The sequence below is a fragment of the Leptonychotes weddellii genome, chromosome 9 (assembly GCF_054177405.1).
Source record: "Leptonychotes weddellii isolate Sample4059 chromosome 9, ASM5417740v2, whole genome shotgun sequence".
NCBI classification, from domain to species: domain Eukaryota; kingdom Metazoa; phylum Chordata; class Mammalia; order Carnivora; family Phocidae; genus Leptonychotes; species Leptonychotes weddellii.
Window position 1 is genome coordinate 116514335 of NC_138377.1, and position 16729 is coordinate 116531063.

The following is a 16729-nucleotide window of genomic DNA, read 5'->3' on the forward strand; positions in this document are numbered from 1 at the left end:
CTTGAGAACGTTTAAGCCCAAGGAGAGTAGATGAGAGGGTATGACAAAGATAAAGCAGAAATCAAGGAAATTAAAAAAAAAAAAATCAAGGAAATTAACAGCCAGTAGAAGTGATTGAAAATTCTAAGACCAGCTCCTATAAACATGTATTTTAATAGAGAAATGTCTGAAAAACCCTAATACAGATTTAAAAAGGGAAGAAAAGAGTGAGAGAGATCACACACAAAAAAAAGAGGACTGGAAAATAAGATGTAAGAACAGATATGAAGGGGGTTTTTTTGGCTATAAGAGAATACAATGGTACAACTTCATGCTAATGTATTTGGAAGTCTCAATGAAATGAATCACTTTCTGAGAAAACACAAATTACTAAATTTGTCTCAAAAGGAAGTTAAAAAAATCTGCGATGACCAGCAAGCACGGGAGAAAGCAAACCAATTTCAAAGAACTGCCTCCGCCCCAAAAAGCTTTGGGGTTAGACTATTGTCACAGAGTGTTCTTTCAAAAGCTCATGGAACAGATAATTCTCACTTTATGTAAACTGTTCCAAAGTACAGAAAAAGATGGAAAACGATCCAATTTATTTTATAAGTCTAGCACAGCATTAGGAACAAAAAAAAATGGATGTAGCAGAAAAATGAATAGATTAATTTCAGTAAGAAATAAAGATACAAAGACTCTAATTAAATTCTAATTCAATATTAGCACGTTGAATTCAACAGTACAGCAAAAGACCGTGGCAGCTTCTGGGGAGACACGGTACGGTGCACACACTCTTGCCATTTGCCCCAGCAAGGAGGCAGGAATCTCCTGAGGGCCATATGGGGGGGCTGGTGCCTTGACCAAAAGGACAAGGGCTCCCCAGTTTCCCCCAAATAACTCCTCTGTGTGCCCAAGGTTCTCAGCTCTCAGAGGGGGAGCGCTGACAGCCAGGTAGAAAAAGAGACAGCAGGACTAAGCGACAGAAGGAAGATTACTGTCCTCTCTCTGCTCCCTGTCCCAATGCACTGAAAGAATTGCCCCAAAACGGAGGGGCCGGTGGGGCCCAGTAACAGGACCAAGAGCCAGAGGTCCCTGCTTGAGTCTGTGTGGAAGAAGGCAAAGCGGCAGGATTTAACCTGAATTTGAGATTGAAGTATTAAACTGGGCTGAATATTGGTAACTCAGAGGGACCAGAAGTCCACTGCAGGTCCGGAGAATCCCAGAATTTGGCCGAAAGAAGTGCCCAACAGACTGGTCATATTTTTTCTCCTTCTTTTTTTAATTGTCTGTGTTTTCCTAATTTTCCACAACAAGCATATATTACTTTTAGAAACAGAAAGAAAATGGTAAGATGAAAACTGACACTGTGGTGTGTATGGAAAGGAAAAATTTGCCATTTAAGGAATGTGTGAAGGAAGCTGTGATATTTCACCCAGAGAAGACTTAGAAGGCACTTATCACACATCTACAAAGGTATCCTTTGTAACCGGAAGCTCCCTGCAAACGTAAGCCATAAATAATAATGTAATAATTGAATAAAGAATGGGCTTATTCTGGGATCTTGCCAATGCCAGAACAAAGCTCACTGATTTCCAACCTCAGGGAGACAGATTTCAGTTCCACACGAGGACACTTTCTATCCACTGGGGCAGCCCAGCGTGGATCAGCTGGTGGTCCACATTCTGCACTAAGCCGTATTACCAACTTCTAAAGAGTGGCCTCAGTGGCCTAAGGCCAGCATTGCAGGATTCCTGCCTACAGGGCTGGCGAAAGCTGACTGTTTAAAGCTAAATCCAGCGGAGAAGGGCGAGCCCACAGCCGGCATCATCAGCAAAAAGTGTGGGCCTGAGATCGTCTCAAACTCGCATCCATGAGGCCATGTATTTAAAATATTCACTGTGGGGGCGCCTGGATGGCTCAGTCATTAAGCATGGGCCTTCCGCTCAGGTCATGATCCCACGGTTCTGGTCTCAAGTCCCGCGTGGGGCTCCCTGCTCAGCGGGGAGTCTGCTTCTCCCTCTCCCTCTGCCCTTCCACCTGCTCATGCTCACACACACTCTCTCAAATAAATAAGTAAAATCTTTAAAAATAAAGTAAAATAAAATATTCACTGTGATATGCTTGTAGGATATGCTATTCTAAAAACCTGGCTTGGGGTCGTGGGGATAGATGGAGCACGGCGGGGGCAGGGGGAAGGCAGGGGAACCTAGACTTTGGAAAAGCTTAGAAGGCAAAGTCACCCTTCTCCCAGAGATGGACAGCGGGGCCAGCCAGTGCTGCTGGGAGGACTCCTCTCTGAAGCGAAACTCAGGGCATCACACCCCGCTGAGTAGCCCCCGGACCAGATCAGAAGCTGGGCCCGCAGAGGCCCGGGGACCCTTCTTCCTTTATCAGCACCCGGAAAACAAGAGCCCTGGACTGTGCCTCAAAGCCCTCAACAAACAGCTCTCAGCCAAACCCTGGCCACCTTCCAGCACAAAGAGAAGGGAGCCGGCGGCCGGGACCGCCTCCTCCCCCCAAGCACTTCGGGCTTCCCCAGGCAGGTCCTTCAGCAGGGGTGACCCTCGATTGCAAGGACATGGGGAAGAGCAGCACAACTCTGTCTCCCTCTGTTCTTCACAATCGGGCGGTGAGATTGTTCCGGAAGCCGAAGCAGCTAGGAGGGACCTGGACATCAGGTGCACTGCGCAACGGTGACTCTGGTTAGCAGCCGCAGAGCCCGACTTCACAGGGAGCCCTTGGTTCTGTGGGAGACAGAAAAACAGACTTTCCTAAAGTAATGAAAGGACCCTGCCCAGGATTAGAGGGATCAAGCCACCGGAGTCTCCAAGATCCTGCCGGCGCCTTGACAGCCACGGAGACTCGGCGCTAGCCCCTGGCTACCTGTCCAGTCTCAACTCCAGCCTCCCTTCCTCCAGCCCCCACAACGCCAGGCCTCCGACACACCTGTGCCTGGGCCTGGCCCCAGACGCCCCCCACCCTGCTTTCCGCAGCAGCCCCCCAGTCATCCCTTCACTTTTCCTGAACGTCTCCGTGCCCACTCAAGACGCATTTTGTTGCCCCCTCCCCATCCTCTCCTAGTGACTTGGGCATGCCTCCCTCCCAGCCTTGAAGATGCTTCATTGTCATTCCCTGCCTGCCGCTAGGCTGCAGGCCCCTGGGGGTAAGACGTCTGTCTTCTCAACCCTGGGTCCCTAGCACCAGGTCTGACCCAGGTAGGCACTCGGCAAGCCTGGCTGACTGATGGATAAAGCAACCACACCTGCCAGCGTAGATGTGTCCCTTTTTTAAAGAGGGACAGCTGCATGGGCAGCAAAGAGTACTCTGAAGCCAAAGTGACTGCATTTGGCACTGCTTAAAATCCTGATGGCCCACCATCCCTTTCGTAACTCTCTAAAGCACACTCTATGGCCCATAAATCAATGTAGGGAGACATGATTATTGTGCGCTTTGGTTAATTGCAAACCCAATCAGCTCCCATCAAAAGCTGGTATTTTACATAGAGCTGAAACGGGCCACTGGTTTTGAAAGTGCATGTGATGTGGTTTCCTGATGGGCAGAGGAACTTCAGAGAACTATTTATCGTGTTCATGAATGACATTCGAACTATTGTCCATGTTCCTTTTTATGGCATCATAAAGATTACTTTTTACGGTCAGGCTGGCTGACATCTTCATCAAATGCCCTAATGTGCACATTCACCGAAGGACCATTTGTGCCAATGAGTAACATGCAGCAACATTCAACAAAGGTTTATTGAGTGCCTGCTATGAGCCGGGCGCTGAGGAATGGGATCTGTCTCCAAAGCTTTCAAATCTGCTAAAAATACTCTCAATTTCACAAGCAGTGAGAACAAAAAAAAAAAAAAAAAAATAGTCTGCTCTAGTCTCCCCCCTGGGGCCCACTGGGTGAAAATGCACCTAGAGTTGCCCAGGGAAATAAAACCTCTCTTCATGGACCTTTCAGGTCTCCTGCAAGGTTTTGTCTCCAGCTAGCTCTGGGGAACTTTCTGTGGCATTCCTTCGGCAAGCCCTGTCTCTAAGCAGCTGAGCAATGCCTCAGCCCCAGGAACTCACTAGTCCAGTCCCAGAGACTGGGGGAAGCAAGGACACTGGCCAATCCTCTTCTCCCCCCTTGTCAAAGTTCAAAGGCACCTTCAAAGCTGAGGGAGCAACATGGTTAGTTAACCCCTGAATCCCCAGGCTTCCCCCCAGGAAGGGTTATGAAAATTAAAGATAATACATTTAAACCACCTAGAATAGTGCAAGGCATCAAGTAGGTACCCAAAAAAGGTTCATCTCTTTGGATTTCTTTGGACCATGCAATGGCTAGACAAGATCCCCCACGAGCCCACTCCCCTCACCCAGCTACCATGCAGAAGTGGCAGAAGACGTAGAGACGAGGGGACCGACCAGGGGAGGAGTGTGTCAGAAGGAGACTCAGTGACAGACCAGGCATGGGAGGGGAGGAAAGGGGATGGGTTGACGATCATGCCAAGGCTTCTAGCCCGGTGACCATGTGGATGGTGACACCATGGACATGGCCAGGGCAGAGCCCCACTTGCTTTGAGAGCTCTTGGCTCTGGCTTTTGCTGTAACTTCTGGGCCACCTCCCCCGCCTTCTTCACTACTAAACTCTGCCCCCCCACCTTCTAGCTTCAGCGCCACCTCCTCCAGGAAGCCTTCCTTCACATTAGAGAAGGAAACAATCTCTCTCGCCTTTAGTGCTGTGTTTGTCACAGCATTCCATGATCATTGGTTCCAATCCCTCTCTGTTAAGGGGGAGCGATGGGCCCAGGTGCCTAGGACAAGAAGGTAAGAAGTACTGAAAAAAAACGTGAATGAACAAGCTGTACCCATCAGCACTCCAGCAGAAAACAGAATCCAGCACGGTGGATCAGATAAAAAGACTCTCCTGAGGGAGAGTTTCAGAGGTGCTGGCAGGGTTTAGGGAACATCAGATGATGCTGAGGCGCCCAGAGGCAAATACCAAGTGCTGGGTTACGGGGGCTCTTACCACCTCTGGGCGAGGGGAGGGAAGGCACGTACAGAAAGGGAGCAGGGGAGGAAGAGAAGCTGCCTTTGCCCATTCGAGGCACAGGAGCAGAAGGGGCAGAGAGCATGCTGGTCCCCTCCTCCTCCTCTGATTTCCAGCCCACGGTTCATATACTGTTGCTGGCTGAGCTGTGCCCCGCTCCCCGCAAAATTCATACGTTCAAGTCTTAACCCCCAGCACCTCAGAATATGCCTGTATCTGGAAATGGGGCCAAAAGAGGTCATTAAGGTAAATGTGGTCTTTGGGAGGGGGCGCCCTAGTGCACAGGACTGGTGTCCTTATAAGAAGAGGAGATTTGGACACAGGTACATGGCTGGGGCTGGGGGCAGGGACCATGTGAAGACACGAGGAGGAGGCAGCATCTGCAGGCCGACAAGAGAGACTGAGCAGAAGCTAGCTTTGCGGACACCTGGATCTCGGATCTCCAGAATTGTGAGAGAAAATCCCCGAGTGTTCTAAGCCTCCCGGTCTGGGTGAGTTGTTAACTGAGACCCGAGCAAGCTCCTACAACTACCCCGCTGGAATCCAGCAGACAAAACAACATGGCTAGCTGGTCCATAGGGGTCAGCCTCCTGGATGCCGGAGCAGAGAAAGGCAGAGCACAAATGGGGGCTGGGGCAGGGGGCAAAGGAAGAATAACTGATACACCACCAATCATTAGCTCATACTGGATATTGAGCGCGGAGCTCGGAGGCCATTCTGTGCTCGGAACTCTGCATGACTTTGGAAGTGGGAGCCATGTCGGGATGAAAAGCCTCTGTGCGGGAGCCAGGTCTTCGTGCCCTGGCAGAGGGGACACCAAGGGTTCTGAGAGCCTCGGTAGACAGGAATACAGAGATCACAGTGAATCACAAGCCCGGAGAAGCAACACGCAGACATGGCTTACCCTGCAAGCCCAGGACACAAATGGTGGCCACCGGCGGGTCTCCTCCACGGACTTGGTGAGCTGGTGTTTCCAGGAGCCGTACAAACTGCAAGCACCATGACCAGTACCACGGTGCTCCCATCATGTCATACCTTCCACGTGTCCGACGGCACGCTGCGTTTCACGTGCATTACCTCATTCCAGAATCCCACGATTTCCCAGCAAGAATTGAGCTCTAATTTGCAGGTCAAGAGACTGAATGAAGCTCCCGAGAGGACCTGGCATGTGACGGGAGAGAATCTTGACTTTGTTCTTAGCACCGGATCCAAAATCAGTGAACCTAAGAAGCACCTGAGGAGCACATTCAAAATGCAGATTCCAGGGTCCAATTCCAGGAACTGTAATTCAGCGGGTGAGCAGCGGGGCTCCATCATGTACCAGCCTCGGAGTGCACGCATAGCCCCATGGCCACCGTGTGACTGACGTCTTAGGCATGCTCTCAGTGCCTGTGTCGGGGTGGGGGGGGTGGGCAGAGCAAACCGCTAGTGAAAGACAAGCAGAGCAATGCCTGCGGAGACTGCAGGAGCAGAGAGATGCAAGCGGTCGGGGAGGCAGAAGTGCCCCCTGGACGGGTCGATGGGGCGTGGCAGTGGGAGGGGTCCGCTGCCGTGCCTGGCCACTAGCCCCATTGATTGCCGAGGTAGCAAGCGTGGAGGGGGGGTCAGGTCTGGGGTGAGTGCTGGTGAGGGGTTGTGGTGGCTCCACATTTGGAGACAGAGGCTGGGCAGAGGTGTGGGCTGGGCGCCGGTCCTGGCAACATCAGGGCGTGAGGGCAGGTGACTAGGAAGAGGAGGGGACCATCCAGGGAAAGAATAGGCAGGAAGGAACGCAGTTGCCATAAGGTCCTGAGCAGAATGGACAGAGAGAGGGAGTGCAAAAAGCCAAAGGAAGGAGGTAACCATGTCATATGCTCCCAAAAGGACGAGCAGGACGCCCGAGGGTCAGAGCAGATTGGACATTCCACGCACCTCCCAGGAGACGGTTGGTCTCTGCTCTGCAGCAGAGCAAGGGTGGGGAAAACTGGGAACCTAGGAGCCCACCCACGGGGGATGTGGTCATAAATTACACTGTGGAGTCCTTTGTAAAGCAAGGGAATAACCTGTAGAAGTTTAAAACGGTGAAGTAGGTCTGTATGTGCTGGTGTGGACAGAGATCAGAGCCATCTTAAGTGAAGAAGACAACTTGCACACCAGTATATATAATATAGAGGCATCTTCCAAATATCTCTAATAGAGGGAGAAAGAGAGAGGTGCACCAATATACATTTAGCCGCATGCTGAATGGCCAAGAGTGAAACAAAATTAAGTCAGCTGAAAAGAGGTCGAATCCAAATATCTTCACGTAGAATGATCTTTGGGGCACAAATCAATCACGAAATCTGTAAAAATTCATTACACATACTTTTTTACTGTTAAAAATTTAGTAACTGGGGCGCCTGGGTGGTGCCGTCCGTTAGGTGACGGACTCTTGGCTTCCACTCAGGTCATGACGTCAGGATCCTGGGATCAAGACCTGCGTCGGGCTCCACGTTCAGTATGGAGTCTGCTTGAGATTCTCTTTCTCCTCTCCCTCTGCTTGTGGACTCGTGCTCTCTCTAAAATAAATAAATTTTTTTTTAATTTTTTTCATTTAAAAATATAAACATTTAATGACCAAACTGCAAGAGTTAGACATGATATCTTGTAGGTAAATAATTATTAATCTATATGTCACACACACACACACACACACACACACACACACACACACTAGAGCTAGCAGGAGGGCAAGTTAGTTTTTGTCCAGTCCGACCAGGACGAAATACTGCAGGTGGTGAACCCGACACCAACTTGCTGAGTCCCTTTTCCTCTCTAGTAGTAACCTGCCACCAAAGGACGTCTCTCCTCTTCTGCCATCGCGGTCCTCCTGGACCATCTCCACCAGCAAGCACTTCGCATGACCTCCCTCCAGAGCAGCCCCGCCCACCGATGGAGCCAGGCCACGTGACCTGCTTTGGCCAATGGCATGTCAGTAGGCAGCGCCCCGGGTGGAGGCTTTGAATGTGCTCCTTTGTGCTCATGCATAAAATCACTATGACCTCCTCCAGGTAATGGCAATAACTCCAAATTCGCTTCAGTAGCAACCCTTCTCCCCTGCCTGCACTGGACGGGCTGCTTGAAGCATGATCCTTCTTTTCTCTCCCCTTTGTCCAGAGTTTCTCTCCTTCTCTAGGTCCTATCTGGTTAGTGACCTTCCTGGGCAAGGCTGATTAGGGCAGAAGGGCCTAGACCCATTTTCTGGGTGCTTTTGTCCAGCTGCATCACTCCTGCACCTCGCAACTCCAGGGACGGAACTCAGTCCTCAGTCCTCGGTGTCCTCAAATCCAGGGGAGGATGGATTCTCCACGCGTCCCTCTGAGGCCTGCCCTTGCCAGCCAGGCTTGAGACAGGGAGAACTCCATCCTTCTTGACCCTCTTCTTGACCCTCTCCTCCAAGGACACCCACCTCACAAATCTTCCCCTTAAGACTGTGCCCCTGTCCACATCCTCGGGGCAGTCACGGAGGAGCGCAGGAGTCTGCCATCATTCCCGAATGCCTACCTGGAAAAATCAGTGATGCAACTGAGCACCTCCCTTTGCTATGGAACATCCGTAGTAGCTGAAGTCTCCGTAGAATTGACAATTGTAACCCCCTGTTGATCACACCCCCTCCAGGACAGTTGGGTGACTTTAGCAACAATGTCCTTTCCCTTTGCTCCCTGTTCTTTTTGTTTTGATAACATTTATTTATACTGCACATCCTTCCTGACCATCTCTGGAATCCAGGAAACCCTTCCCCTTATTGAAAGATCAGGCTTCATTATCTCTCAACCCAAGACTTGTGTCTGCTTCCAGGCCCGCACTCCCCACCCCAGTCCCTCCTCCTGTCACCAGTCAACTCTACTCCTTGGCTTCAAAACCTTCAGTGGCTCCCCACTGTCTGAGAAGTGAAGCCCCTGGCTGTGTCCAGTTGTGTATAACACCCAATGCTCATCACATCACATGCCGTCCTTAATGCTCATCACCTAGTTACCCCATCCCCCCACCCACCTGCCTCCAGCAACCCTCAGCTTTTACATCCCACCATCATTGTCTCTATCTTACCACACAGCAACTCTTTGCTAACACGTCGGTCTCCCCTCTGGGCGGTAGAGGGCCCAGGCTAGGAGACGCGGATGTGTCATCTCTACGTGCCCAAGACCTAGCCCAGTGCCTGGTGATAAACACGTTTGACATGTGGGGGTAGCTGGATGGATGAACGGATGTACAAATGGGTGGGTCTTTTTACAGAGTCACCTCCAATATTTTTAAAAGACAGAAATAAAGGAAAGATAACGATACAACAATAATGATAATAAAAAGCCAGCTATTGGACAAGAGTCTTCTGCGCCGTCGGGGGGGCGGGTCCCAATTTCCAAACCTCTCCTCCACCTTTCTGGCTTGAAATCACAATTCTTGGCAAATCCTCTGCAAGTGGCAGAGGCCACCTACGGGGTTTGTTCTCCGACAAGTGTCCCCAGGAGCACAGGGGACACGAACCTGTGTACGCAGCCGCTCACCATCCCTCCCCGCCGCTAGGGACACTCCTTAGATCCCAGCAGCCCCTGCCCATCTCTCGGGCCTTTTCTTCCTCAGCCGGTCACTCCTTCAGGAGCTACCCCAGGGCCTGAGGCTGTCATGACAACAGCTCCGTAAGGTGGACAGGCCTGGGTCTGGCATCTGAAAAGCAGATTCCCACCACCCTTGTCCAGTGGATTTTGGAGACTTTTTGGACAATGACATCCTTCCTTTAAATGGGAGCCTATTATGAAGCTGGATACAGTTGCCAGATCTACCCCTCCGCCTCCCCATTTAGCAGCTATCCCTACCCTGCGACATTACCAAGCCACAGGGCTCTGTTGGCATGAAGTTTAAAACCCACTGCCTTCGTCCTGAGTCTGGGCTTGAGCCTTGACCTCCTCCTACCCATTGAAAATGCTCAGGCATCCTTCTGGCTATCCTAGGCCCCTCTAAAACCAGTGTCCTGACTGAACCCCAATAACTTAGCTGGGCCCCAGAGGCCCCCCTACCCCCGGCAAGCTCCTCTTCTCATCACACTAGGTCCCTATCATGAATGGAGAGATTGTCCAGAATTATAATGCCACCTGAATCTTCTGCTGCCAAGCCCTATCTATCTCATTGCAGGACTCCTATTGTTGTGTTTTACTGATTTGACTTGTTCAGAGCCCTGAAATTCCTTGGGGCAATGTCCCCCCCACCACCACCATTTCCAGTCCAAAGCCATACCATTGGGATGGGGCTGACTCCATCTCTCCCCATCTCAACATGGAGACATGCCACCCAAGCTGGATCAATCAGAGCATCCAGCCCTGTAACCAGCAACATAAATGAGATTCAGTTCTGGGACTTCAACCAGAACTTTCTTCCAAATGATATTGCTAGCTGCATGTAAGGAGCCACAGCTGCTGGTGGCCAATGCTTGAGAAAAGCCCGTCCCACAGTGGAGTCACACAAAGGAAAGAGGAAAGTGAGGGACAGTGTCCTATCTCGGTGCCTCAGAGCATCTGTATCCCATCACGCCTGATGGTGGTCTTATCCCCGGGCTTCTCAGTAATAGGAGCCAATAACATTACTTTCCTTTCCTTAAATCAGTTTGAGTTGGAAATGAATACAATCCTTCCTAGCAGCTGAACTCTCCCTGACCTCCCTTAGAGGTCAGGTGCCCCTTAGAGCATATGGTGGATAAGCGCCCTTCCTTGCCTGGGCAGCTTTCGAGCTCAGTGTCCACAGCATCTTGCCTCCTGGGCCACTGCCCATCGGGGACATCCTCTGCCCTTTCATCTTCCGGGGGCCATTGTCACAAGGTAGCTGAGATCTTCCTCTGGCCACGCTCTTTTCACAATCAATAATGCCACTTCTTCCAGCTCTTTTCTGGTCCTATTTGATCCTGATGGCTGAAAGGAAAATGAAACAATCACTCAAAAGCAAATAGCAACATTCTTTCAATGTGTTTTTTTTTCCTCTGCCCGCTACCCCTGTCGCTCCAGCAGAAGCATCTGAGCCAGAGTTGATGGGGCACATTTAACTGGTGAGAAAAACTATTGATTGTTGACACGCTGCTGGGTCCAGCATATCAATAGCTCATTGGTGCCTCCTCCTGAGTGTTTAGCAACTTGCCCCGTTCCCTGCTCAGACAAAACAGGGGCATGCCATTCCCACCCTGGGAAAGAAACTGGAGCTCGCTACATGGCAGTTCTTTGTTTTAAATACTTTGTCTCCAATGATCTGTGTCCCAAGGGCCCAAGATTGAGCCACCATGATCTCCCAGCTTAGGTATTCATTCATCCCACAAATACCCACTCTGATAGTAAATACACTAAATTCAGACCCCCAGCCTTCTACCCAGAGACTGTGGCCCTGCTTATGCAGGCGTCCTGTATAAGATCTCCATGTGGGTCCAGGTGCTGGTCCTTACACTCCCAGGTACAAGGGATTCCGCTGCCTCTCTCAATGTCATCAGGGCAATGGGCATGAGAAATATTAAATGCAAACGCTGTTGACCAATGAGGTTCGGTGTCCATTGACCTGTAACCTCCCTGGACAATCTCATCCACCATGGAATCCATTTCCTCTCTGAAGCTCTGTTGCTAGGTCTGAACGTCTCTGATGTGACAAGGTCTTTGAGCCCCAAACTGCAGCACCCTACGTTAGGGCATTTTCAGATAACCCGCAGATGCTTCAAACTCGGTCTGTCCAAAACCGAACTCAGTATCTTCCCCTCCAAACCTGATCATCAATCTATGGCTCCTGTTTCAGTCTATTGAACCACACATGAGTTCAAGGCATATTCATGAAAATCATCCTCAGCTCTTCCTTTGACCAACTGCAACCGCCAGAGCCTGCCGGTGCTGAATGCTTGACATCTCTCTGCCTCTCACTTTTCTCCATCCCCACAGCTGGGCCAGAGCCACAGCCTTCCAGCGGATCCCTCATTTCACCTCCAACCCACCTTTCGCCCTCTAGCTGGCGTAATCTTCTCTGCCAACGCTGACCTTCTAGCGTAAACTCTGCTTCCAAACCTGGTGGTCCAGCCGGGTAGATCTGCCTGCACTTCCCCAAGACGTTTCATGCCTGCAGACCCTCATTCAGGCAGCCCTCCTCTGGGCACCTCCCCTGACACCTGTCCCCACCTTCAGTGTTGATCACTCCGTCTTCTGGATCCCCCATAACTCAAGCCTCCCTCTGACATCATACTTGCCGTGTTACTTGTGGCCCTTCACTTCTGGGTCAGTCTCGCTCATCAGGAATGTGAGCTCCATGTTTTACCCCCGGCTGGATCCCCAGCATCTAAGCAACATTCAGAAAGTCCCTTCCAACTAAGGATCGAAGGAGAGTTTCTGCCTTATCAATAATGTTGCCCTTAGTCTTAGGATGGCCCTTCAACTGACCTCAAAATGCCTCCGATCTTGGCGCATGGGCCCCTGTGGACAAGGATCCATGGGGCAGTTCAGACTACTGCGCTGAAGGAAAGTGCCCCAAAAGCTTACAGCAGGCCCCAAAAGCCTGCCCTTTCAGGGAAGAGAAAATGATGCAAGCCCCTTCCCTACTCCCAGCAAGCCCAGTATGCCCCCGGAAAACACCTCCTGTCCCCATGCGTTCTCTCTAGTCAGCTAGCAACACTGCTTGGTATTTATGGGTGGAGGGAATGCTGCTATTAAGGTCTTTTTCCTTCTATTAAAACACTTTATGGTTTAATGCTTGCTGTTCTTCTCAAATGCAGAAATGTTAGTGGCTGCTTACCCTGAAGACCAGTCTTCTTCATTCGTAGAGGATCACTTCACCCGAAAGTAATCTACAGGATCCAGATCCCCAGCCTGACTTCTGGAAAAGCCACCAGGATGTGGCCCTCAAACCCCAGAAGCCCCAGCTCCTAAGACAGCTTAGCTCCCGGGTGAAAATGAGGGAAAGGATGAAGAGAAAGAGTCCACACTTCTTAACAAATTCCGAAATACCAAGTGATGGCCTATCGAAAGGCATCATGAAACACACATACTTTGAACTGATATTCTCAAATGAGTGCTTTCATCACAGAAGTCACCACACCACCATCAGCCTTTGCTCAAAACACAGGAATCCCAAGGCCCACAGTGAATTTGGAGTCCGATGGTCAGACAGAGCAGCAAGGAGGCTGAGGCAGGAGTAGAACCAGTCCATCAGTCAATCAACAGCAACTAAGCTCCTACTACATGGCAGGGCCTGCAGGCTCAGCGCCACCCGGGACAGAGGGGTCCCTGCTCTTATTCTACTGAGAGGTGGCAGGCAGTGGACAGGGCTGGGAGGGGCCTTAAAGCCAAGAGGAGTCTAGATTTCATTCTAGGGGCAACTGGAGGTCAACAGGGGCTCTTAAGCTAGAAAGTGACATTCTCTTAAGCTAGAAAGTGGTTTATACTTTTTTTAAAAAGATTTTATTTATTTATCTGAGAGAGAGAGCATGAGTGGGGAAAGAGGAAAAGGGAGAGGGAGAAGCAGACTCCCCGTGGAGCACAGAACCCAACTCGGGACTCGATCCCAGGACCCTGAGACCATGACCTGAGCCGAAGGCAGACGCTTAACTCACTCAGCCATCCAGGTGCCCCTGGTTTATACTTTAAATGGGCCATCAGGCAGTTAGGAAAAGAATGGATTGCTGGAGGACAACAGTAGAAGCAGGAAGATAAGTGAAGAGGTATTATAGATCTGGCAACTGAGGAAGTTAGTCTGGGGGTGGCTCTGGAGATGGGAGGGGACAATCAGAGTCTTCTGTTGGACATGTTAAGTTTGAGACCTCAGCATAGCTATGTCAAGGAAGCATTTGGGACGCACGAGTGTGTGTTGTGTGCTACGTCTGTGTTGTCTACAAGGGGGGAAGGTTGAAGAAAATTACCTGGTAAGTCCTGATTCCTTAAGCTCAGAGCTGGGCGTAAGATCCAAACGGCTGGATCATCACTCAGTGTAAGAGTCTGGTCCCCACCATGGGGGATGGGGCAGGAGAAGGGGAGGGCACAGGATGAAGGGGAGACGATGCTGCTGCTGAAACTAATGATAAATATTGATTGTTTCAAAAATAAGATAAATATATGCACGCACATGGTCTGGAACTAAAATCCAACTTTACAAGTGGCAAGGCGATAATGAGGGAGTAGTGGGGTAAAACTGGCTGACATTCGGCCATGACAAGGAGTGAAGTGTGGATTCCTGCCCCCGCCCATGAGCATTATGCAAAATGTAACAAGCCAGCTACAGAAGACCAGATGCTGCATAAGCCCATTTACATGAAATAATTGAAATGTCTACAATAGATAAATCCACAGACAGAAGGTGGATACATGGCTACCTGGAGCTGTGCGGGAGGGGGACTTGGGGGGTGGGGGATGACGAAAGGGTCCAGGACGTGTTCTGAGGGGGATGGAAATGTTCTAGAACTGATGGTGGTGATGATTGCACGACTTTGGGAATACACTAAAAATCATTGAATCGTATACTTTGAAGGGTAAAGAGTATAGTGTGTGAGTTATATCTCATGAAAGCGGTCATATATATATTTTTTTAAGTGCACTGAGGCGCTTGTTCTTGTTGCACTGGGTTGGGGGGGGAGGGGGATATAGATCCTGATTAGTTCTAAGGGATTCTAGATGAAATGCCGACTGTTAATTCAATTACTGAAGCGATAGCCACTCCTCTGTCACAGGAGAGCAGAGGCTAATCAAGAAATATGGCTCTCAAAAACTACTTGCCGAACTCATTCTATTCCTAGACTCATCCGGGGGGTGGGAGGAATGTCATGGCTGGTTGGTGGGGAGATGGGATAAAATGAAATCCATGTTTTGTAACAGGCGTCCCTTCTGTCAATTCTGGCAGTTGTAATGTGTGCCAAACCAGAACTCTCCCTGTCAGGTGTGGAGGAGACGCGATGCTTGGGGGTGCTGGTGGGCAGAGCCAGAGGGAGGCAGCCTGCCCTGGTGGAGACGGTGCTGGAAGGACACAGTGGTGGGGGCAGGGGGTTGGTGGAGAGCAGGGTGGTGGTGGGGGGGGGTGTTGCTCACTGGCTGTGAGAGAAGAAGATGCATACCTCACAACTCATAATCCTGCGGGCCATGAGAAAGCAGACTTGCTGGCAATTAAAACTGAATTCTACTTGCACTTAGCTTTCCCATCATCCAGTGGGTTCTCAAACGTAAGTGTGCATCAGAATCATCTGGAGGGTTTGTTGGAACACAGCTTACTGGACCCCATCCCCAGAGTTTCTGCCTCAGTGGGTCTGGGGCGGGGCCCCAGGATTTACATCTGGCCTCCCAAGGGCCGGATGATACTGATGCTAAAATGGAATCAGCCACTCCGTGAACCACACTGAGTAGCCCAGTGAAAGGAACCTACCAGATGCATCCCAGTGCTGGATGGGAAGATGCTGAGCGCTCTACAAGAGGCATTTGGTAAGACCACTCTGGGGATGGTCCAGGAGCAGAAAGGGTTAAGAGAGAGGCGTTGTGTCCCTAGATGACCAGCTGGGTTAGTGGAGTGCAGTGGAGATTGGATTCTAGGCTTCTTGCTTATTGATTGCCATCGGTCAAGGTACCCCTGTAACAAATTGCCTTAAATTATTGAAATGGTAATAGGCGCAGCTGGGTAAATAATGCACAGGGTGGTGCAAGTCTATATTCATTAAGAGGTTGCCCACACAGCATGGCTCCCACTGGGTCTGATTCAAACTGATTTGTTCCCACCTACCTGATATTTCTCAGTGTTCGCCCACCTGCAAACTTGCCATTTGAGGGGATTGAAATCCCTCGTGGATTTCTTACCGGTCTATGAACACACACTTCAAGGCTTCGCTGCACATATCCGTGGGGTGGTCACACAGACACACATCCTCAGTATCTTCAAGCTGTTTCATAGTATGGATGCTAAGTGTTTACGATCTCCTGACGATGATATCAACTCGTAACTAGAAACACAGTTACTCTCAATTACGGAAGGCATTAGAGAGAGGCAGATTAGTGAATTTGAACCTGAGAGGTCTTTGCTTCCAAAGTGCAAATTTTATTTTTTTTTCACAGCTTTATGGAGATATAATTGACAAATGGAATTATATAAAGTGTACAACGTGATGATTTGACACACGCGTATGGATTGTGAAATGATCACGACAATAAAGTCGGTGAACACATCCGTCACCTCAGATAGCTTTCATCGTGTGTGTGTGTGCGTGTGTGTGTGTGCTGAGATCATTTAAGAGCTACTCTCAAAACAAATTTCAAGTATATAGTAAAAAATTGTTAACTCTAGTCACCAGGCAGTACATTGGGATTTTTGCCCCGGTGAAAGAAGCATTAGGAAAAACACTGTTTTCTTAAGGAAACTTCCCCTGTAATGAGATACAGCAGAGACTAGTCTTGGTAGGGCTGACGAAGATTAAGATAGGCTCCTTAGAAAGCATCATGAGACAGAACATGCAAATCACCATGGAAACCAAGCCATGTTTTTATTGTATAATAGGTTTGCTAATTATCCTAAAAAGGTAAGAAAGCCCCCTGCCTCAGGGGAGATCAGGGTGAGTAGTAAAGAGTAAGACAGCAAGCAAAAAGAGGAATGGGGCAGCTAGAGAGCGTCCATCTCTCCTGGACCCGCTAAGCGGATGTGCAGGGCTGGGTGGTAGAGTATCTTACTGTCCCATTGGAGGCAGGGGCGTGGGGATCAGCCGTGGATTAATGCC

The 16729-nt window shown here is 50.0% G+C and overlaps 1 long non-coding RNA gene across 1 annotated transcript; it reads right to left on the minus strand.

The window, feature by feature from the left end:
• Window positions 1–10746: 10746 nt before the first annotated feature.
• LOC145723305 (uncharacterized) lies at window positions 10747–16022 on the minus strand. The gene is made up of 3 exons (XR_014148234.1): window positions 15394–16022; window positions 13904–14055; window positions 10747–10934 (listed from the first exon to the last, which is right to left on the minus strand). It is a non-coding gene; the product is annotated as an uncharacterized LOC145723305 (long non-coding RNA).
• Between the last annotated feature and the right edge of the window lie 707 nt (window positions 16023–16729).